Here is a 24,319-nt window from a genome sequence, read left to right on the forward strand (position 1 = left end):
TTTATAAGCTTATTTGAGTGTATTCAATGTCTCTTGTAGATTGACGTGGAAGTATACGGAGGATCGGATCAACACAGAGGATCACACTATCCAGATTATCTCCGGTAGCTTTTGTAAATTTCCTTTTTGATTTATATGGCATGTATAAGGCTTGGTGATTATATAAATATTAAGACTTGTTTAATGAATATACATTAAAGTAAAGAATGATGAGTATGTTAAATAGTACAATTATAATAGAAGTATAATTTTGTATTAAATTGATTGAAATGAATTGGTTGGTTGGATTGGTCTTGGTTTTAAAAATTGCAGGGAAGGTTAGATATTTATAAAGGGGTTATATTGAGCAAAAAAAATCTTATGGTTTCGATTTAATTCTAGTTTGGTCTCGAAGTATGTTTTGGGCTTTGGAGGCCCATCTAAAGGACACCATGACATGTTTTAGTAAATAATGTAACACCCCGAACCCGAGACCGTCACCGGAGTCGAACACGAGGTGTTAACAGACTTTTAAAAATTTTCCAGACACTGCCAATCTGCATAATAGTCGCTTTAAAAATCATATCTTGAGTTCAGAAACTCGGAATCCAGTTCCGTAAATTTTTCCTGAAACTAGACTCATATTCCCATCTACATATTTTTTTCTAGAATTTTTGGTCAGGCCAATTAGTACAGTTTATTAGTCAAAGTCTCCCATGTTACAGGGATCGACTACCCTGACCTTTGCGCATTACGACTTGGATATATCCTTGTACAGGGCTCCAATACTGATGCCGTTTGTTTCTATAGAAACTAAACTCAGAGAGGAATCTATCCATATATGGTATGACTCCTAATTATCTCTGGTTAATTTATAATGAATTTCCAAAGTCGGAACAGGAAATCCAGAAACCGTTCTGTCCCTATCTCACGAGAACCTGAATATCTCTTAACATACTGTCCGTATGATTGTTTCGTTACTTTCCTATGAAATTAGATTCATCAAGGTTTGTTTACATAATTTATTCACTATTTAATTCCCTTCCTACTATTTTTAGTGATTTTCCAAATCTACATCACTGCTGCTATCAGCATCTGCCTTTAAGGTAGACTTTACCTATTTCATGGTTTCCATGATTCAACTAGCCCTTTTTGCATAAATAGCACAATTTATGATAGTGATTAACCATTCCCATGGCTAATCCTTGTCAAGAATATCCACACCGAATGATTATAACATTGTACTCAAACACATATAAGCCATTTTCGCATGGCTATCCAAAATTATACAAGTCCAAAGGGTCCACGACCCACAACAAACGGGTAGTCCTATACATGCCATTTCGAAGTTCAACCAAAATTGTACCAAAAGGGGGCTTTGATAGTGTGAGCGACTTTGACCTCAAGATCCCGAGTCCGATAGCTGGAGAACCAATCTATAAAACAGAGGAGCAATGAAACGGAGTAAGCAATTTATGCTTAGTAAGTTTTGAGCAAGGAATTCCAGCACAACAAAAGTATAGCATTCATATGGCTAAACGGATAATTTCATATGCACAAATTTTCGATATCATACTTGCTTCACATTACCAACCCTTATGTACATACACAAAAGATCAACTCAGCCAAAGGCCGGTAGCTCGTTTATCAACTGAGCGAATACTTATTTGTAAGGGCTCAACTAAATTCAAGCACATACGAAACATACCTCAATGTTGGGATGTTTCGAGAGTATTAACTGGAATTTTACAGCAAGTTCATTCATTCCCGAATCACGTACCTTCGGAATTTAACCGGATATAGCTCCTCGTTCAAATGCCTTCGGGACATAGCCCGGTTATAGTAATTCGCACAAATGCCTTCGGGACTTAACCCGGATTTAGTAACTCGCACAAATGCCTTCGGCCTTAGCCCGGAATTAGTATCTCGCACAAATGCCTTCGGGCTTAGCCCGGAATTAGTATCTCGCACAAATGCCTTCGGATCTTGGTCCGGATATTGTCACTTAGCACAAAGCCTTCGGGACTTAGCCCGGACATCATTCAAATAACCATGCACATTTAACAATAAATCATGGCCCATTCGTATTTCATTTTCGTTAGCAAAACTCAAACACAAGACATTTATCATTCTTGCAAATTCGGCTCAATAGCCACACAAAGAGCATGATTTTAATTTGCTTAAAACATGATCTAATCACATCATAATTTAAGCTCTCTTACTCAAGAACTTACCTCGGGTGTTGTCGAACGATTCCGATAGCTATTCGACCACTTTTTCCTTCCCTTTATCGGATTTAGTTCCCCTTTGCTCTTGAGCTTAATTAAACAAATAAATTGATTTAATCATTTGAGCATTGAAAAGAGGAACACAAGGCACTTAGCCCATATTTATACATTAGACATTAAAGTCACATATGTACGGAATCATGAATCAAACTCAACACTTTAGCTAATTTTTCCCCCTTGACCGAATATGCATGTCTATTTTGGGGCCGATTTCAACACTTAATACATTCTACAAGTATGGTCACTTGTATTGACTAAACACCCTTTTGTTTCAAGTTCAAAACTTGGCTAATACACACATATACACACTAGTAAAGCATCCTCTCCCTTTCCATCAATTTAACACATGCATTGCTCATTAACATGCAAAAGGTATATTCGGCCTTAGCACACAACTTGCTAGCCGATTCTTCTCCATTTAGCAACCAATGCACATATGTGCTCACTCAAAAATGCTAAAAAGGAGGTTCAAGAATCATCAAGCCTCCATCACATGCATCATTAACAAGCTTCATATTTAGCATGCAATGGCATTAACACAAACTCCACCTAGGCCGAATCTTAACTCATCTTCATGCCTCATCACCACAACATCAAACATCAACCAAGAATGATGCATCCATGGCCGAGTGTCATTTCCATCACATAGCAAGATTTAGACCATGGGCTAGGTAGAACTCAAGCTAACAACTAAAACATGCATGCATCTCATGGAACATCATCAAACATACCTTAGCCTAGCTACATGCATGGCCGAACCTCTTCAACCTTTCTTCTTCCTTCCTCCTTAAAATTTTTGGCCAAGGATGAACCAAAGGATGAGCATTTTTTTTCTTTGTTTTTCTTTCTAGTTTCGGCTAAATGAAGATGAAAAAGGATGAACAAAATTTTCTCCTTTCTTTTCTTTAGCTCACGGCAATGGGGGGGAAACAACCACTCATTTTTTTGTTTTTCCTTTCTTTATTACCCATACTCCTTATTTTATTTTTTTCCTACATACCTCACTAGGCCAACATGTTCCCAACATGTTTCCACCCATAGCATGGCCAACCACTAGCTCAAATTTTGGGTAATTTGACATGCAAACCCATCATTTTCACAACATGCATTAATAGACCATTTTAAATTAGCCTATCATATTTTCACCATGTCTCATATCGATCCCTATTTAATAATTTCTCATGCAATTGGCAAAATTGGAGAATGAAACTTCCACATACTCATGTACACACATAATAAGCATAGAATATGGAAATCAATTATTTTTATGACTCGGTTTAGCGGTCCCGAAACCACTTCCCGACTAGGGTCAATTTTGGGCTGTCACAAATAAATAGTATTTAACTCGTATTAATGGAAAATTAATTCGGTAAACTCCAGTAATGCCTCCTACCCTATTCCGGCGATGAATATGGGTAAGGGGTGTTACATCGAAGGCTCGTTCACACTATCCGAAGACCTAAATTGTTAAAATGGCTTGTATATTTTGAGTGTGGCATGTATAGAAATATACTCACTTTGTGTAAATGATCATATGATATGGTTATGGTTTGGTAAGAAAAGGGTTTGTAAATGATTAGCTATTGGAATGGCTAATCAAGTTTATATATGATAACATGTATGCTTTATGTCTTAACTAAACCATGAAAATCTTTGGAAAGGTAAAATTGGCCACAAAACAGAATCAGACAGCAGCATTGACATTAATTTGAAAAATCACTAAAAATAGTAGAAATAGAATTAAAGGATGAATAAGTTATGAAATCTAAGCTTGATGAGTCTATTTTCATATGGATGGAATAAAACAGGTAAATGAGTTATATTTTATGAGATATTTAAGTTTTGGTGGAACAGTGTTAGAGTGGTCTCTGAATCTCCTGATCTGAATTTAAAATTCACCATAAATTGTACAAAAATAATTAGAAGTCATGTTTTATATGTATAGATTCCAATATTGAGTCTAGTTTTATTAGAAACAAACTCATAATCATTGAAACTATGTACAAGGATATATCTGATTCGTAATACACAGGGGTCAGAGTAGTAGAACCCTAAAATAGGGGAGACTTTAATCAATAAACTTTACTAATTAGCTCAACCAAAAATTCTAGAAAACAATTAGTAGATAGATATATGAGTCTAGTTTTAGGAAAAATTTACAGATCTTAATTTTGAGTTTCGAAACTCGAGATATGAATTTTTAAGTGACTATGACGCAGTTAGCCAGCTTGTCTAGAAATTCTAAAATAAATTGTTTAAGCTTTTTAATTAATGAATTAAGTTTAGTAACACCTCGTAATCGACTCCGGTGACGGTCTCAGGTACGGGGGCGTTACATTATTAGATGCTGCAGATCCCCACATTGTCACTACCACACCGAATGAGGAAATCCCTTTTATGGTACTCAGTATTTTTCCATTCGGTACTGTAGAGGTGAGTCATCCCAAGTTCGACACTTTTAAGGTAAACAACACCCGATTAAAACCTTATTTTGATGAGATTAATAGCAGGAATGAGGAGTATAAACTCCTCAAACCACCTTGACCATTCACTGGAGAGGTAAGTTGAGCTTAGACTATAAATAAACGCTTCTCGGGAGGCAACCCGAGCACTAAAAATATTAATTTCTTTAAATTTTGGTATTAAACTCCTAACTTATTAATAGAAATCTTGAATACAGGCGTTTCCACAGAGACACGACCAAGAACACGGGTGTACTTAAGGCCGTGTGAAAATAGGGCAAAAGATTTCCCCAACACTGGCTACGATTAAATGCCATGGCCGTGCGATATGGCCCTGGTCGAGCCTTCCAAAACAACACGGGTGTGCGACATGCTCGTGTGGAAGAACCATGGGCGAACCTGCCAAAACAACATAGGCGTTCGACACGCCCGTGTGAAACACCCGTGGTCGAACATGTTAAATTAACACGGGTGTGGGGCTTGCACACATGGGCATGGGAGAAGCGAATGAAGCTAGACACGGCCGTGTGAACCCATACACCCAAGAAACACGGGTGTGTACTAAATATCAGGCGCACCCAAATTTGAAATTCGTGAATCACACAGGCTGAAATTAGCCCTTGTGCCCTGACCGAGTGTCCCAAAATCTATAAATACCCTGCACTATTCACTTTTTTTCCCATTCAAAAACCCTAACCCTAGTCGCTACAACTCCACATGGCCTTCCTGCCACGCCCGTGCGCCGGTTCCCACTTCATTTTTGACGCTCAATCTCTTTCCCTTAGCGTTTGTTTACTCCTTTCACTTCTATTTTACTTATTTCTAATGCTCATTATCAACCTAAACTTCATATCTTTTGAACTATTTTTCATTTTTCTATCATTTAATTTGCATTCTTAGGTTAGTTATCCTACATTTTGTGTTAAATCAAGTTAGTAGGAACACCTCATACCCATGACATTACTATGTTATTCTCATGCTATTACCATGCCAATGTATATCATTTAATTTGCATTCCTAAGTTAATTATCATACATTCCGTGTTAAATTGAGATTAGGAGAACCTCATACCCATTACATTTCTATTCTCATTGTCATTGTTATTGTGGTTGAGTTTGCTTTATATTAATAGTATTGGCTGAAATAGTTAGTTCCAAATCCATGCCTTTTATTCGAATTCGTTTACCTATTATTATTATTCTTTATATTACAGGCTTTTGATGTCGTCTTCACGAGGAAAGAAACCCGTCATACCTGCCTCAAAAAAGAACTATTCCAAATACTTCGGGCCCGACCTTTAATTGTGGGTCACTGCATCGACTGGACTACTGTAGAACAGGTTCAGTTGGCTGATTCGATTCGAGCCCTCCTGACCACCGACCCTTGAGAGCAATTCTTTGGGATTATCAAGCCGGCATACCTTGAGCTTACGATGGAACTATGCTCAACATTCCATCTTCAGACCTAATGACGTACTACGATGATCCTGGCATGGTTCAATTTCACCTAGGTAGATTAATCTGCCAGCTAAGCGTCCTAGAGTTTGGTGATGCACTAGGCTTAAATACGGAGCAGTTCAAGGAGGACAATGAACTACATGCTCTCAGTCGCCAAATACATTTCTCTCCCTCGAATTGCTGGCACACTTTGGCCCCTAGCACGACCTCTTACAATCCTAGCTGCTCCAAGGCATCAGTTCTCCCACCATCCCTGAGGTACTTACACGCTATTTTAGCTCACACGATTACAGGAAGGCAATAAAGCACTGGCGTCGTCAACATCCACGACGTCTACTTCTTATGGTGCATGTCGCAAGGGCACGTCATCGACCTTGCCTATTTCATCACCCTTGCGATTCAGCACCAGACGGAGTGACATCAGAAGGGGATCATCTCTATTGTCCCCTACGTGACTCGACTAGCACGACACTTCAGGCTCCTTAACAATTCGGCCCAAGAATCATCCCTCACCCTCATCGGCCAGATGTCTCCACAAGGCATCTTGAGCATCCTTAGCATGAGGATGATCGAGAGGCACCGAGGAACCTACCCTCCCCACTATCGTCTCGCCCAATCTACCGAGGATGAGGCCTACAAGGACATTCCTATTGATGTCCCTGCACAGGACGAGGACCCACCGACTCAGCCACCACCACCCTTTCATCCAGTTCATGCAGCGGCTTCATATGCTGACATCTCTGAGCGCCTCACTCGATTCGAGCAATAGTGTTTTCAATGATTTGACAACATTATGCCACTCTACAGTAGATTTGTCAAAACCCCCACATCTCATCGCCAGTCCCACCTCGTGAACCATCCAACGATGAAGATGTTAAAAAATATTTACTTATTATTTTATGTTTTTAATTTTTATTGAAACTACTTTTTATTTTTATTAGATTTTAGGAATTTTATTTTTAATTATTAATTTTGGTTATTTCTTTCTGAGTAATTATTCTTCCTAATATCCCCTAAAAAGTTGTTGATTTTATCACAGTTCTATAGAGCTCTTAAGCTCATCATCACATAGGAACTAAACCTCCACCAGGAAAGGTTCTCCATGACTGCCATGTCCTGCTCGCCCACGACCATAGCTACCACTAAAGATAATATCCTTTTGGCACAAGACATATGGCCTAATGAACCTCTACGACTGCCAGAGTATCCTTCTCCACTCTCAAACCGATTCCTCTCCAGAACTCCAATTCGAAGAATTCATCATACAGGAAGTTTCACTTCTCTCCCTATCTTATTTTTACACTCTAATATCTATCTTTGTACATTTAGGGCAATGTACATCTTAAGTGTGGGGGGCATTTATTTCATTATTAGAAAAATCCCTGAATGATTGCCTTGTTCTCTTGAAAAGCTTTCATATCATATTTAGGATAAATTTTAATTGATTTATGATTTTGATTGATAAATCTTGAATTAAAACATAGGCCTTTATGCATTGATTTTTTAAACTTTAAGACATTAGAGAATCAAGCATGATGAGTTGATTTTTAAGAATTTAAAATTATAGGTTGTTTCCCCAAGTCTAGGTATTACTTTGAATTGGAATTCACGAGTCTAAACATCAAAAATCCATAGTTTTTGTGAGATTTTTGAGCCTTTTGACCATCTATCAATCCTTTCATGCTCACTTTTATTATTGCTTTGAGTGCGTCAGTATTGAACTGTTATTCTATAACTTACTTGATTATGCATGTCGAGACCATACCATTTGATTTGATATATCGAAATGATTAAGGCACTTAGGATTAACACACTCATGCCATGAAAAGCCTACCTCCACGATTAACCCCTAGTAAACCCCCTTGAGCCTAACAAGCCATTCCTTGTATTAACCTCAATATTAACCCTTAACCCATTATTGTTGAAATCCCCTAAATTAATCCCTATTTTTGTCGAGATTTGAGTTGAATGGATTGCTTAGCTATGTTTTGTTCTTAATAGTTAGTCTATATTATTTAACTTGTTCTAAAAAAAAAACATGTATACACATTAGTAGTTATTTTCTGTTTGTAAGCTTCAAAAGTTAAATTCCATAGTCTAAGAAGAAGCTCTGTTGTACGCAAGTAATGATTAACTCTTTTTCTAGTTAGGTAATTTTTCAATTCAATCTCGATTCTAACCCTTTCTTTCAGCTTGTGACCACACCCCCTAACCAAGCCTCATTACAACCCTCTAAAGACCTTTTGATTGATGTATCATCTTAAATTATAGTGGTGGAGATTTGATTTTCATGCAAGCCTATGGTAATGACTTTTCATTATTGACCATTGAGTGCTTCATGTATTGTCCTTAAGCACCTTGAGTGATTTGAGTGAATCTTTACTGAGGATGTGAAACTCTGTGATATTCTGAATCAAAGGTAATTACTTAGATGCGGTGAGACACCTATGTTTGCATGATTAAATACTCAACTTGGAATGTTTGAAACTTTTATGTTCTTTTAGTTGATTCTCAATGTATGATTACCTATGGATTGTTCTGAGATATTATCGATAGAAATTATAAGTTGAGAAGAATTTATTTTGATTATGAGTTGAGAATTTTGCTTGAGGACAAGCAAATGCTTAAGTGTGGGGGCATTTGATAAACCATAAATTATGCATATTTTTACCCCATGTTTAATGCATTTTATGGATGATTTCTCATTAGAATTGGTGAATTTGATGCTCTTAATGCTTTAATTTCATGTTTTATACTTAGGAGAGCATAGAAGAGCGAAAGGAACGAGAAAAGGGCCAAAAACGGAGAAAATGGGCCAAGGAACAAAATCAACACGGCCTGGACCTCCTCACACGAGCAGACCACATGGCCATGTCAATTTGGTAACCTCGAGCATGGCTTGAAGTAATCGAGCACGGGCGTGTGCCACGGGTGTGTCCTTGCCGAGCCCAAGTTGAGTCCAATTCAGGAAAAGGCTAATTTTGAGGGATTCTAGGCATTTCAAAGCCTATAAATATCCCTTAGAGAAGGAAGAAAAGGGGGACGGAGAATAGGGAGTAAGGAATTACTCCAAAGAAGCCGATTGATCCATCTCAGAAGCTGGATTCATTATCAAGACTGAAGATCTCTCCTCAATTTCCCTTCAAGAGTTTTGGGTTTTCTTTATGTTTTGTACTCTTTATTCTTCCGAGATGTTTTCTTATTTACTTATGAACTAAAACCCCTAAATATCTAAGGGGAATGAAACCTAAGACGAATCTTGTTATTATTTTCTGAATCGTATGATAAATATTTAACTTGTTCTTAATTATGTGTTCTTAATTCTTGTTTTGATATCCCAGGATACTAATTCAAGACATGCTCTTATTCAAATGAGGAATAGACCCTGTCTAAGAGTACATTTTCATAATTAAGCGATGTTGATTGTGCGCCTAGACATAGGGTGACAAGATTTTGCCAGATTAGGGTGAAACCTAATAAGGGGATCCATAGATCGAGTTAATGCAACCCTAAAGTGTTAATTAGAGAAAAGTCTCGGTTATTCAATCTAGGGATTAGACGTTATTAGTCTTGAATAGGGATAATAACATAACTTAGGGATCTCTACAGAACAATTTGAATGAATAAATCGTCCGATTCGGAGCCAGAATAACAATTAAAGTCTAGGTGGATTTTTCCTTAGGTATTGTCTTAAGTCAATCGATTTTTCCCAAGAGCAATTCCCCAATTCCATTCTCTTTAATTGTTCTTAGTTTAGATAATTAGTTAATTAAAACAAAACCTCTTTATTCTTAGGCTAGATAATAAAAAGACAGTCATTACTAGTAGTTTTAGTTCTTTTGGGTTCGACAATCCGGTCTTGCTAAAACTATACAACTATTCAATAGGTACACTTGCCTACATCATAATAATAGTTAGTTTAAGAACGAGTAATTATAAATATTTAATACCTATCACGAAATAATGCGATCAGATATTCCATCGAGATTTTCTAGAAACTCAACGAGATTAACATGAGATGTTTGTGTTAATGAGATGTTGAATGATGAGATCATCTAGTTAAATTATATGATGCTTGATTATGTTACTAACTTGTTGATTGAGTTCATGTAATAGGGAACCATTTAATAATTGTTGGTTTCATTAGCTATCATGGATGCAGGTTAAATACTTAGTAAGTTTACTTTGCTGTTATTCGAGCTTACTAAGCATGTAAATGCTTACCCCTCTCTTTTCCCTATCTCACAAGCTTGAGGACTCATAAGGACTAGAAGACGATTGGAGAGTCGACACACTATCAACTAGCCAAGCTTTGGTATAAGGACATTTTTATTTTGTTCAATGGCATTTATAGGATTTTTGAGTATTTTGTTATATATGTCATTTGATTTGCCAAATGAAGGCATGTAAAATATGTTTATTTTTTTGTATATGGCCATGAAAATTGGATTAATTGAAGTAGGCTATGACCTACGAATTTTTGTATGGTTTTATTTACAAGTGATGAGTTGTTACCAATTGGCAATGAGTTACATGAACGAGCCAATTTTGGACGAATTAAAGTGACATGGAAACCCATAAACACTAAATGGGAAATAACCTTTCGTGTATGAAACCAATGATATGAGGTTTCCATACAACTAGTTTTATCAAGATTATTTACAAGTGTATAATCATGTTTTCCTTCGAACTTGGTAATCACTAGGTATAAAGAGTGTAAATGGGTGACTTAAGGCTTGGAAAATAGCCTATTAGGGTCTACACGATCAGACACACGGGCATGTATCTAGGCCGTGTGTGACACACGGCTCCATCCCATGGGTGTAGGCTATGGCCGTGTGTCCCCTGCACTTAAAATTTTATATCAAAATCGCACTCGAGTTGGCCACACAAGCATGCGTCCTTGTCGTGTCTAAAAGACAGTGTTGCCCACGGGCAGGCAGGACGGGTGTGTGCCATGGCTGTGCTGATAAGTCAGTGTAGCACACGACCGAAAGGCATGGGCGTGTCTCAAGTCACACGGGCGTATGAGTCCACACGGCCCATCTATACGGGCGTGTAACACTTTAAGACAAGGAAAATTTTCCAAGGTGCCTAAAGTTTATCAAATGTTCTCGGTTTTGTCCCACGCCATCTCTAGACATGCTTTAGGTCTCGAAAGCCTGTTTAAGGGAAAATATATACATATTTGAAAAGTTTTAAATTAGAGCGCAACTTAGTGACTTGATTTAATATGTTTATGAACGTGAAATCCCGGTAACACCTCGAGCCCTATCCCAGCGTCGGATACGGGTGAGGGTTGTTACATTTTATGGTATCAGAACTACGGTTTAGTCTATTCTAGCACTACCGTAGAGAGTATTGGGTTTTGTTATACATGCCATTATCGAATATTTATAGTGTGACGTCTACTAACTATTTAAATTGTTTTGAAGTAAATGTCTTCCAATCGAGTACAAGATGAGTCCGAGGGAGTTGAGAGCCATTCTTCAGCTTCCATACAACGAGCTGTATCTAGTAGTACTAGAAGGCTTATGTCAGAAGGCCAGGAAGAGGCCCAACCTGCCTTCTTTGACATGATGGATGAATTGGTTTAGGGATTACTCGAGAAATCGCCCCAACATACCAAGACCTCCCCCGCCCCCTAATCAACCTGATGAAGATGTGCCACAAGGTATGGCACCGATTAGAATTGGTAAGGCCCCTGTAGATAAACATAGAAAGTATGGGGTTGAGGAATTCAGAGCTAAAGTTGATGATGATGCTGAAAGAGCCGAGTTCTGGCTCGAAAATACTACACGGGTGCTAGATGATTTGTCGTGCACACCCGAGGAATATTTGAAGTGTGCTGTGTCCCTTTTAAAGGACACTGCATACCATTGGTGGAAGACCGTATCCTTGGTAGTGCCGAAGGAAAATATTACTTGGGATTTCTTCCAAGAAGAGTTCAGGAATAAATACATTAGACAGTAGTTTTTGGACTCGAAGCGAAAGAAGTTCCTGGAACTCAAACAAGGGAACAAACTATAGTGGAATACAAGAGAGAGTTCGTACGGTTAATTCAGTACGCAACTGGATGGGTTCAAACAGAATCAGAAATGTGTAAATGCTTCGAGGAAGGCCTGAATGAGGACATCAAGTTGTTGATTGGGATCTTGGATATAAGGGAGTTTGCCACATTGGCTGATTAAGCCAAGAAGGCCGAAGAACTTAATAATGAAAGAAAACAAACTAAAAGAGAGCTTGACTTGCAAGCAAGAGGTCTAGCGGTAAAACACTCTCGTTCTCTATGAAGAAAGCCAGGAGCCAGTATGAACGCTCCACTTTGTCAGTGGGATATTTAGGTAGAGCAAGAAGCTCTAAACGACGAGGTTAAAAGTCTTCCTCCCAGATGGTAACTAGTGTGGGGAGTGTAAATGACCAAAAGCCAAAGTGTAAGATTTGCAACAAATTTCATTTCGGACAGTGCCGAATGAAAAGTGGCACATGTTTTGGTATGGTTCTTTTGATCACTTTCTCAGAGACTGCCCAGAATGAGTCGAAAAAGAAGCGGATGTAACTCCGAAATTGAGTATTCCTATTCCTCGAGGTAGACCTCTAAAATACCCTGGGAGTGCTAGTGGCAGTTGAGTTGTGACTAAAAACGTTGCAAAACTAGAGGTTTGAGCCCCGGCAAGAACATATACGATACGTGCCTGAAAGAAATCCTCTGCTCCTAATGTTATTGTGGGTACTTTTTCCCTTTTTAATACAACTGTTATTGCTTTAATTGACCCGGGGTCGACACATTCATACATTTGCACGAGCTTGGTATCTAGAATGAACATACTCATTGAGCCAACGGAATTTATTATTAAAATGTCGAACCCACTAGGCAGATCAGTTATGGTTGATAAAGTCTGTAAGAATTGTCCACTGACGATTCAGGGTCATTGTTTTTCGGGTAATCTTATGTTGTTACCATTTAATGAATTTGATGTAATACTTGGTATGGATTGGTTAGCACTACATGATGTAATTGTAAATTGTGGTAGTAAGTATATTAAATTGAAATGCCCGGATGGTGAGATTCTACGGGTTGATTCAAGAAAATTAGGTTCGCCACCAGTTGTGATCACGGCAATGGTTGCTCAAGGATATATGAGAAAAGGGTATGAAGCCTATCTTGCATTTGTATTGAACACTAAGGAACAAAGTTGAAGATTGAGTCTGTGCCTATAGTATGTGAGCACCTAGATGTATTTCCAGAAGAATTACCCAGATTACCTTTTGAGAGGGAAACAGAATTTGGTATTGAGTTGGTGCCAGGGACAGCTCCCATTTCTATTGCTCCGTAGTTGAAGGCACAGTTGCAAGAACTGACAGATAAAGGATTCATAAGGCCAATTTTTTCACCTTGGGGTGCCCCCGTACTGTTTGTAAAAAAAAAAGATGGATTGATGAGGTTATGTATCGATTATCGACAACTGAACAAGGTAACTATCAAGAATAAGTGACTTGTTTGACCAGTTGAGAGGAGCCACCGTGTTCTATAAGATAGACTTGAGGTCTGGCTATTATCAGATGCGAGTTAAAGAATCGAATATACCTAAGACAGCTTTCAGAATGAGGTACAGTCATTATGAATTTCTCGTCATGCCGTTTGGGTTAACGAATGCACCAGCCGCATTCATGGATCTAATGAATAGGATCTTCCAGCCATATTTGGATAATTTTGTCATTGTGTTCATTGACAACATCTTGATTTATTCCAAAGATGAGTCAGAACATGCAAAGCACTTAAGAATTGTGTTACAGACTTTGCGGGAAAAGCAGTTGTATGCTAAGTTTAGGAAAAGTGAGTTTTGGCTTCAGAAAATTGGATTTTTGGGTCGTATTGTTTCGGGTGAAGGCACCCGAGTCGATCAAAGTAAGATTTCTGCTATTGTCGAATAGAAACCACCTAAGAATATAACCGAGGTTACAAGCTTTTTGGGCTTAGCCAGTTACTATCGAAGATTTGTGAAAGGATTCTCCATGATAGCAACTCCGATGACGAGATTGTTACAGAAAAATGTTAAGTTAGAATGGATGGAAAAGTGTCAACAAAGTTTTAAGAAGTTAAAAACACTATTAAATAAAGCTCCTGTTTTAGTATTTCCAAAGTCAGAAAAAGAATTTGTAGTCTATAGTGACGCGTCCTCAAATGGATTGGGTTGTGTACTTATGCAAGATGGCAAGGTAATAGCCTATGCTGCACGACAGTTGAAGCTGCATGAGAAAAAAGTATAGCCTATTCTGCACGACAGTTGAAGCTGCATGAGAAAAACTATCCTACACACGACCTAGAACTTGCCCTTATCGTTTTTGCTTTGAAAATTTGGAGGCATTATTTATATGGTGAGACTTGCCGCATATTCACTGGCCACAAAAGTTTGAAGTATTTGATAACTCAAAAAGAATTAAATTTGAGCCAACGGAGGTGGCTAGAGTTAATCGAGGATTACGAACTGATCATTGACTATCACCCGGGAAAGGCGAATGTGGTCGCTAACTCGTTGAGCAGAAAATCCTTGTTTGCATTAAGGGCCATGGATGCTCGTTTGGCATTGCTTAGTGATGGTTCAGTTTTTGCTGAGCTAGAGGCTAGGCTGACATTCTTTCAGGAAATCTATGATGCTCAAACTAATGATGATGACTTGCAAGCTAAAAGAATTCAATGTGAGTCAGGTATTGAATTAGATTTTTGGATTGGTTCTGATGGATGTTTGATGTTCAGAGATAGGATTTGTGTACCCAAAAACAATAAACATATTCAGAAAATTTTGCAAGAAGCACATAACAGCCAGTTGTCAATTCACCTGGGAAGTACCAAGATGTACAACGATTTGAAGAAAATGTACTGGTAGAACGGCATGAAAAGAGATATTCCTGAATTTGTGTCCGAAATGCCTAGTATGCCAACAAGTTAAAGCTGAACATCAAGTGCCTTCAGGTTTGCTACAACCTGTGATGGTCCTCGAATCAAAGTGGGACAGAGTTACTATGGATTTCGTGACAGGATTGCCATTGACTCCGAAGAAGAAAGATGCCGTATGGGTCGTGGTAGATAAGTTGACGAAGTCAACTCATTTTATTTCGGTGAGGACAGATTGCTCCCTCAATAGATTGGCTGACCTATACATTTCTGAGATTGTAAGATTGCATGGGGTACCACTGTCGATTATTTTCGACAGAGACCCGAGGTTCACTTTGAGATTCTGGAAGAAATTACAAGAAGCCTTAGGTACGAAGTTAAGATTTTTTTACAACTTTTCACCCTCAAACAGATGGTCAGTCTGAGCAGATGATTCAGATTCTTGAGGATATGTTGCGATGTTGCATCCTTGGATTTCAGGGTAGCTGGGAAAAATTTGCCGCTAGTAGAATTCGTCTACAACAACAGTTTTCAGACGAGTTTGAAGATGGCAACTTATGAGGCCTTGTATGGAAGGAAGTGCCGAACTCTATTGTATTGGACAAAACTTAAGAAAAATCAGATTCACGGAGTTGATTTGATTAAAGAAACTAAAGAGAAAGTTAAAGTGATACGAGACTGTTTAAAAGCGGCATCGGATAGGCAAAAGTCATATGCTGATCTGAAAAGAAAGGAAATTGAGTATCAAGTTGGAGATAGAGTATTCTTGAAAGTGTCTCCATGAAAAAGCTGTTGAGATTTGGCCAGAAAGGCAAACTGAGTCCACGACTTATCGGACCGTACAAGATCATTAAAAAAGTTGGACCGTTAGCCTATCGCTTGGCATTGGCATCTAAATTGGAAAGGATTGATGATGTGTTTCACGTATCTATGTTAAGGCTGTACCGATCAGACCCCTCTCACGTGATTTCACCGACTGAGATTGAAATTCGACCGGACATGACCTATGGAGAGGAACCAGTTAAGATATTGGCTCGTGATGTTAAACAGCTGAGGAATAAAGATGTAGCCTTAGTAAAAGTTTTATGGCATCGACATGGTGTAGAAGAGGCTACATGGGAACCAGAAGAAACCATGAGAAGCCAATATCCGAATCTGTTCACTGGTAAGACTTTCGAGGATGAAAGCCCCTAAGTGGGGGGAGAAATGTAACATCCCAAAATAGGGCCAAGTCAGAATAGTGGTTTTGGGATCACAAATTCGACATCAAAATATTTATTTTATGATTATTATGAGGCCTAGAATACGATTATATGCATGTGTTAAAGTTTCATGAAGAAATTCTTTGAGTAAGGTGTTCAATTGGAAATTAGGGACTAAATTGAATAAACTACAAAACTTGAATTCTAGAAGCAATTTGCATGAAATTGCTTTGGGTTATGAATTAGAAGTCCTTGGAGAGTAATTTTCCCAATTTCTAAATTTTTGGACAAAAATGGGCTTGCATGGATGAAATTTTAAAGAAATGGCATGAGGGCATTTTGGTCACTTGGTTTTGTAATGAAATAAAATGGGAAAAATCAAGCCAAAATCAGCCATTCTTCTTCTCCATGCTATCAAAATTCTCTTGTCACCATAGCTAGGGTTTTAAAGATTTCCAAGCTCAATAGCAAGTGCTCTCAAGCCCCGTTTTCAATATTCTTTGTATTTTTGAAATTCCGGTAGCTTGCTCTCTCCATTTCTGCCCATATTTCATACTAAGATTCATGTTTAAAATTTTACTCATGCATGAGTCACTTGTATTTTGACGGATTATGGAGGAACATGAAAGATGAATATGTGTTAAACATCTTTTCCTAGGTGGTTTTCATGAAAAACCCTTGTAGGGACCATTTTGCAAAAGTTGTAAAATGTGTGGTAGAAGTGTGAAAATAATGGAAAATGAGGGCTACCATAGGAAGGAAAAGTGTTCGGCTAGGCTTGGGTAAGTAGAAATTGTATGTGTTTCATTATACGAGCTTAAGGACTAAATCGTAAAAATATCAAAGGCTAGGGGCAAAACGGTCATTTGGACCAGGAGTGAGAATTAGACTTGTGATGTATAATGTGGGGTATTAATGATATAATTTTGTTGTCATAGACCCCGAGGAACAAATTCCGGAGGTCGATCGAGGTAAACGTAAGGTTTCAGAATAACTGAAACACAATTCCGAAACAAATACCAAGTAATTCGGATAACTTAATGTAAACCCCTAATATGCATAATTGTATGACTTATGAATGCATGATGATTGCTTTTATTATTGGCATGAAATATCATAGAAATGCATATTTGATGGTAACATGTGAAAAATGTCTCGATTGAGGTTAAAAAAGGAAATTTTGATGGATAAACCCTGATTGATATGTGTAACGAGATCCTGCATGTGTTGCAGTAAGGATTTAGCCCGGACGGGTGTTCCTTTGAATGGTCGAGCCTCTCGAAGAATATGTGTGCATTATGGATTTAGCCCATACGGTTAATCCGATTAAGGTCTAAATTTAGCCTGGACTGGTAATTCAGATCCGAGCTCATTAAGGGTGTTTGTCGAATTAAAGGATTTAGCCTAGACTGGTAATCCTGACATCACCTTATGAGTTCATAAAATGGGGGATTTAGCCTGGACTGGTAATCCTGCCTTAAAATGTGAGGTTCGCAGGAGTGCGTATAGGGAATGATCATTCGTATGAATTGACGGTTAATAGGTATTCCATCGAGATTTCCTAGAAACTCAACGAGAATAACATGAGATGTTTGTGTAAATGAGATGTTGAATGATGAGATCATCTAGTTAAATTATATAATGCTTGATTATGTTACTAACTTATTGATTGAGTGCATGTAATAGGGAACCATTTAATAATTGTTGGTTTCCTTATCTATCATGGATGCATGTTAAATACTTCGTAAGTTTACTTTCCTATTATTCGAGCTTGCTAAGCATGTAAATGCTTACCCCTCTCTTTTCCCTATCTCACAGAGCTCGAGGACTTATAAGGACTGGAAGACGATTAGAAAGTTGACACACTATCAACTAGTCAAGCGGTATAAAGACATTTTTATTTTGTTCAATGGCATGTATAGGATTTTTGAGTATTTTTTTATATGTGTCATTTGATTTTCCAAATGAAGGCATGTAAAATATGTTTTTTTTTGTATATGGCCATGAAAATTGGCCTAATTGGAGTAGGCTATGACCTATGAATTTTTGTATGGTTTTTTTTACAAGTGATGGGTTGTTACCAATTGGCAATGAGTTATATGAACGAGCCAATTTCAAATGAATTAAAGTGACATGGAAACCCATAAACACTAAATGGGAAATAACCTTTCATGTATGAAACCAATGATATGAGGTTTCCATACAACTAGTTTTATCAAGACTATTTACAAGTGTATAATCATGTTTTCCTTCGAACATGGTAACCACTAGGTATAAGGAGTAGAAAGGGGTGGCTTAAGGCTTGGAAAATAGCCTATTAGGGTCCACATCGTCGGACACACGGGCGTGTGTCTAGGCGTATGTGACACACGGTTCCATCCCATGGGTGGTGTGGGCTATGGCCGTGTGTCCCCTGCACTTAAAATTTTAAATCAAAATCACACACGAGTAGGCCATGTAACACCCCTTACCTGTACCCGAGGCCGGGATAAGGTACGAGGCGTTACCGGACAAACATACAAACATTAAACTAAAATACGGGCCATAAAATTTCATTCATATTTCAAAACATTGATTCACTTACACATAGTCCCTTATTTGACTCTACGAAGCCCAAAACATACTTTAGAAAGGGTTTGGGACTAAACCGAGAACTTACGAAAATTTTGGAAATTTCATACTTTAAGGCTCCACACGACCGTGTCCCAAAGTCGTGTTCCATACACAGCTGAGACACATGGTCGTGTTTCTGCCTGTGTGGAATATACCTAGGCTATTTTCCAAGCTTTGGTCAACCTTAATCTCTTACACACTTATACAAAATCAAAAGCATATAACATGGTATTCATTTAATGATTAAATATTCTCAATTCAACCACAAACATAGCATTTGTATGTCATCATACATGTGTCTCTCATACTCATTTTACCTTGTTTATTATAGTACCACTTATACATTTATACCAAGATTATCATCTTACCAAATATCTTTAGCTTAATCATCAAGCATTCATATTTAAAACTAGATCATATCTTTATAAAATACCACAATTCAGATGCACAAAATAACATGTTTGCCTGAAACATTTCAATTCAATTCCATACCCAACAAGCATTACATTGGGACTAGTCATATATATATACATGTCATGATACATATCATCCTGTTTCTGTTTTCTTATAAACACATATCATTTATTTCATTATATCAATATTTCATATACCATAGTTTCCATGTATTCCACATATATTTATTTTCCTCCTCCTCCTCTCCATTCCACATCCTTCATGTATATAGCATTCTTGTAATTACGATTTCACAATTTACTAATAAATTCTCACATCAAACTATCCACACGAGTCATAGTCACTTACTTATTTATAATTTGAGCTAAAGAGCTCAAAATTAAGATCTGTAAATTTCCCCTGAAACTAGACTCACATATCTTTCCACCATAAAATTTTCATAATTTTTGGTCCATCCAATTAATACATTTTATTCATTAAAATTTCCCCTGTTTCACTTTCTGATAGTTATGACCTCTCTTCACTAAAAATTAATTATCTCACAGTACGGAACTTGGATAATGTTCTTGTTGATTTATCTTGAAAATAGACTCATTAGGGATTTTAAAAAATATAAGTTTAAGCCTCTAATTATTTTTATCCAAATTTTTTTGATTTTTCAAAGTCAGAACAGGGGATCACATAATCATTCTGAACCAGTCTCACAAAAACATAAATATCTCAAACTATAGAACTCATTTTCTTGTTCTGTTTCTTTTATATGAAAATAAACGCATTAAGCTTTAATTTGATATCTCATTCAGTCTCTGATTCAATTTCTACTATTTTTGTGATTTTTCAAAATCACGTCACTGGTACTGTCTAAAACAGTTTTATTGCTAATTCACTCTTTCACACTTTCTTTGTATTAACCTCATTTTAACATACATATCACAAATCATTTTCACCACATTTCATACATCACAAGTATAGGCCCATGATCACAAGGTCACCATGAAATCATCCTCATGTATAACTTACTTGTTTATAACCTTACCACATCCTGGTCACTTAATGAACACATCATTCACATAACCAAGTTCCTGCACTTATTCATCACAAAACTCACAAAGCAATACATAGAGAGTCTCCCATTGAACTCTTTCGATCAATCCTCGATACTTGGTGGTTTCAACACATAGCTCCACCCATCATATAGTTCGGCTCTCTTGTACACATGGTAAACACTCAGTACCACCCATGTGACCTAGCCAATTTATCTCGTAGCTCCCTTGTCTACATGGTGTCCTTCACCTGGAACCACGCATGCGACCTAGCTACATATATCCCGTAGCTCTCTTGTCTACATGGTGTACACTTAGTATCGCCCATGCGACCTAGCTACATCATAATGTCTTGTAGCTCTCTTGTACACATGATGTGCACTCAGCACCATACATGTGACCTAGCTACATACTATCTGTATCATCCAATCTTTCCAAAGGTTCAACCGGGATTTCTCTCTCTTTTCCAACAATTTCACTAATCAAGTAATTATCCACAAACATATTTCCAATATTATTATAAAATATCATAATACAAGTAATATTGATGTATTACTTACATATAAACTTACATCTCATTTAATATTAAGGCAATAACATTAAATTACACATTGCCTTATTAAAAATCATATGAACTTACAATTTCCCATAATATCCATAATTATAGAAATCACATTTATGTATGATAATTCAATGCACTTCATGTACCATAAACATATTTTTAAATCAATTCATAAACTTGGCACCATAATCATTTAATTTAACATAATTCAATTAATTCACTAAATTTAACTTTCAAATATAAATTACAGCATTATTGCTGTATTATTATCATACCAACTTATATACTTTCAACACCTCAAAAATTATAATAAATATATCAATTTTACATTGAAACATGCATAAATTAATGCTTATTATACATATGAACTTACCCCGATACTAAAACGACCATTTTACCAACTTTCCCAATTTTTAATTTTTCTCTCATTCTAGGTTCAAATCTCATTTTTCGGGATCTAAAACATCATATTTTACTTATTTAATTAATATACTATTCAAAACAGTCCTTAACTCAAACTTTTGCAAAATTACAATTTTGCCCCTAAACTTTTGCATATTTACACTTTTGTCCCTAGGCTCGGGAATTAAACTTCACCCCATATTCTTATGTTTTATGACATGCTAATCACTTTTCCCTTCTATGGAAACATCAAATTCTCACTCTAACATATACTTACTACTATTAGGTATTTTTACCAATTAAGCCCTTTTACTCGTTTTCACTCAAAATCGAGTAGCACAAGTTGTCTAACATAATTTAAAACCTCATATTCTATCATAAAACAGCAAAATAAACACATTTATCCTATGGGTATTTTTCCAAATATGAACCCTAGCTTAAATTATTGCTAGAATAAGCTTAATCAAATTACCGAGTTCCAAAAATGTAAAGAACTTGAAAAACGGGGTTAGAACAAACTTACTATTGAGCTTGGAAAGCTTGAAAACCCTGGCCATGGCTTCCCCCATGCTAATTTCGGCCTCCATCAAAAAGATTAGTCAATTTTTGGCTTTATTTTCCCTTTTTGTTTCTTTTAATTACCAAATGACCAAAATGCCCTTCCTTACTAAACTTTCAAAAATTCCATCCATGTCCAATTTTTGTCCATCACTTAGAAATTGGTCAGATTTCTATTTAAGACCTCCTAATTAACATTTCAAAGCAATTTCATACTAGAAACTTCTAGAATACAGGTTTTGCAACTTATTCAATTTAGTCCCTAACTTCAAATTGAGCACTTTATGCATAGAATTGCTTCATGAAATTTTCACACAATCATGAAATCATATCATAGACCTCAAAAAAATCATAAAATAATTATTTCTATCTCGGATTTTGTGGTCCCGAAACCTCTGTTCCAACTAGACCCAATTTTGGGCTATTACAGGCCACACGAGTGTGTCTTTGCCGTGTCTAAAAGACAATGTTGCCCATGGGACGGGCGTGTGCCATGACCGTGTTGATAAGTTAGACTTGCACACGGCCGAAGGGAATCACACAGGCGTGTGAGTCCACACAGCCCATCTACACGGGCGTGTAACACTTTATGATAAGGAAAATTTTCCAAGGTGCCTAAAGTTTATCAAACGTTCTCGTTTTTGTCCCGTGCCGTCTCTGGACATATTTTAGGTCTCGAAAGACTGTTTAAGGGAAAAGACATACATATTTGAAAATTTTTAAATTAGAGTTCAACTTAGTGACTTGATTTAATATGTTTATGAATGTGAAATCACGGTAACTCCTCGAGCCCTATCCCAGCATCGGATGCGGGTGAGGGGTGTTACACACGGACTAGCACACGGCCTGGACATGGGCGTGTGCATTGCACAGGGGCTAGACACATGGGCGTGTGGTCTGGTCGTGTGGGCAAGTTAGTAGCTATGCCCTGTTTAGCCACGGCTTCGACACACGGGCGTGTCTAAACCGTGTGATGCACAAGGCCTAGTCACACGAGAGTTTGACCTTTTAAAAGTTGAAAATTTTTATAAGTTATGAAAATTTTTAAAGATTGTATACTCGTTTTTACGATCTTAATGAATGTGAATGAATGAGATTTACTGCAATGAGATAATATTTGATATTCAATTATTCTGGTTTGTGCTTTGAGTTTAGTAATGCCTCTTAACCTATACCGACGAAAGTTACAGGTTAGGGGTGTTACATTTTATTGGTATCAAAGCTATGGTTTTGTTGGTTCTACGACTACCATAACGTATATGAGTCTAGCTACACATTCCATATTTATGAACTGCTATAGTGTGATGAATCCTGACATTGAAATGTGCTTTTATATAGCAAATGGATCCCAATAGAGCTGTAGCAGACAATGTTCAAAGCAATGTGCTTGCTCCCGCGCAAGGGAAGGTGCAAGCTGATTCTCGACCGGATATGAGTAGCCGTGATGGTGAGGGTAAACAAGCCTTCTATCAGATGATGAATGATTGGTTCACTTAATATATTAGAACCAATCTAGCTGTACAACAACCTTCACCCCCAGTTTATTCTCCTCAAACTCCTATTATGCCACCAGTGAATCTGATATAGTTGAGTAAACCACCAATTGATAAGATTAAAAAATATGAGGCTGAAGAGTTCCGAGCTACAACAAACGATGATGTTGAAAAAGCTGAGTTCTGGTTAGAGAACACAATAAGAGTGTTTGATGAGTTGTCCTTGAGTCCAGAAGAATGTATAAAATGTGTCGTTTCACTTTTGAGATATACGGCATATCACTGGTGGAAAAGTTTGACGTCGGTGGTTCTGAGTGAACGAGTTACATGGGATTTCTTCCAAGCTGAATTCTGGAAGAAATACATTAGTCAGAGATTCATTGATCAGAAGCACAAAGAGTTTCTCGAACTTAACCAAGGTCGTATGTTTGCCACAGAATACAAGCGAGAATTTGTAAGGTTGAGTCAATATACCCAAGAATGTATATCTTCAGAAGCAATATTGTGTAAGAGATTTGAAGATGGTCTGAATGAAGATATTCGTTTGCTAGTTCGGATTCTAGAAATCAAAGAATTCGTGGTGCTTGTTGAATAAGCATGTAAACCTGAAGATCTTGGGAAAGAGAAAAGAAAGGTTGATTTTGAAGCTAAAGAGGTACGAAGGAGATCATCGAGAAAATCATTTCAATCTGGATCCAAGAAGTTTAGAGATGATAGCAGTCGTTTAAAGGCTAGTGTGGGACACTCGAACAATTTCAAATCTCCAGCCACATTTGTTGCCAGTGTTTATAGTGCAAAGAATGAAAAGCCTGAATGTGATCAATGTGGAAGACGACACTTTGGTGAATGCTGGGGTAAAAGTAATAATGGAGCTTGTTATAGTTGTGGTTCAAGAAATCATTTTATTAAAGATTGCCCAGATTTAGCTGAAAAAGATAATGTTCAAAATC

This window comes from Gossypium hirsutum, chromosome A13 (assembly GCF_007990345.1).
Source record: "Gossypium hirsutum isolate 1008001.06 chromosome A13, Gossypium_hirsutum_v2.1, whole genome shotgun sequence".
Classification (NCBI taxonomy): domain Eukaryota; kingdom Viridiplantae; phylum Streptophyta; class Magnoliopsida; order Malvales; family Malvaceae; genus Gossypium; species Gossypium hirsutum.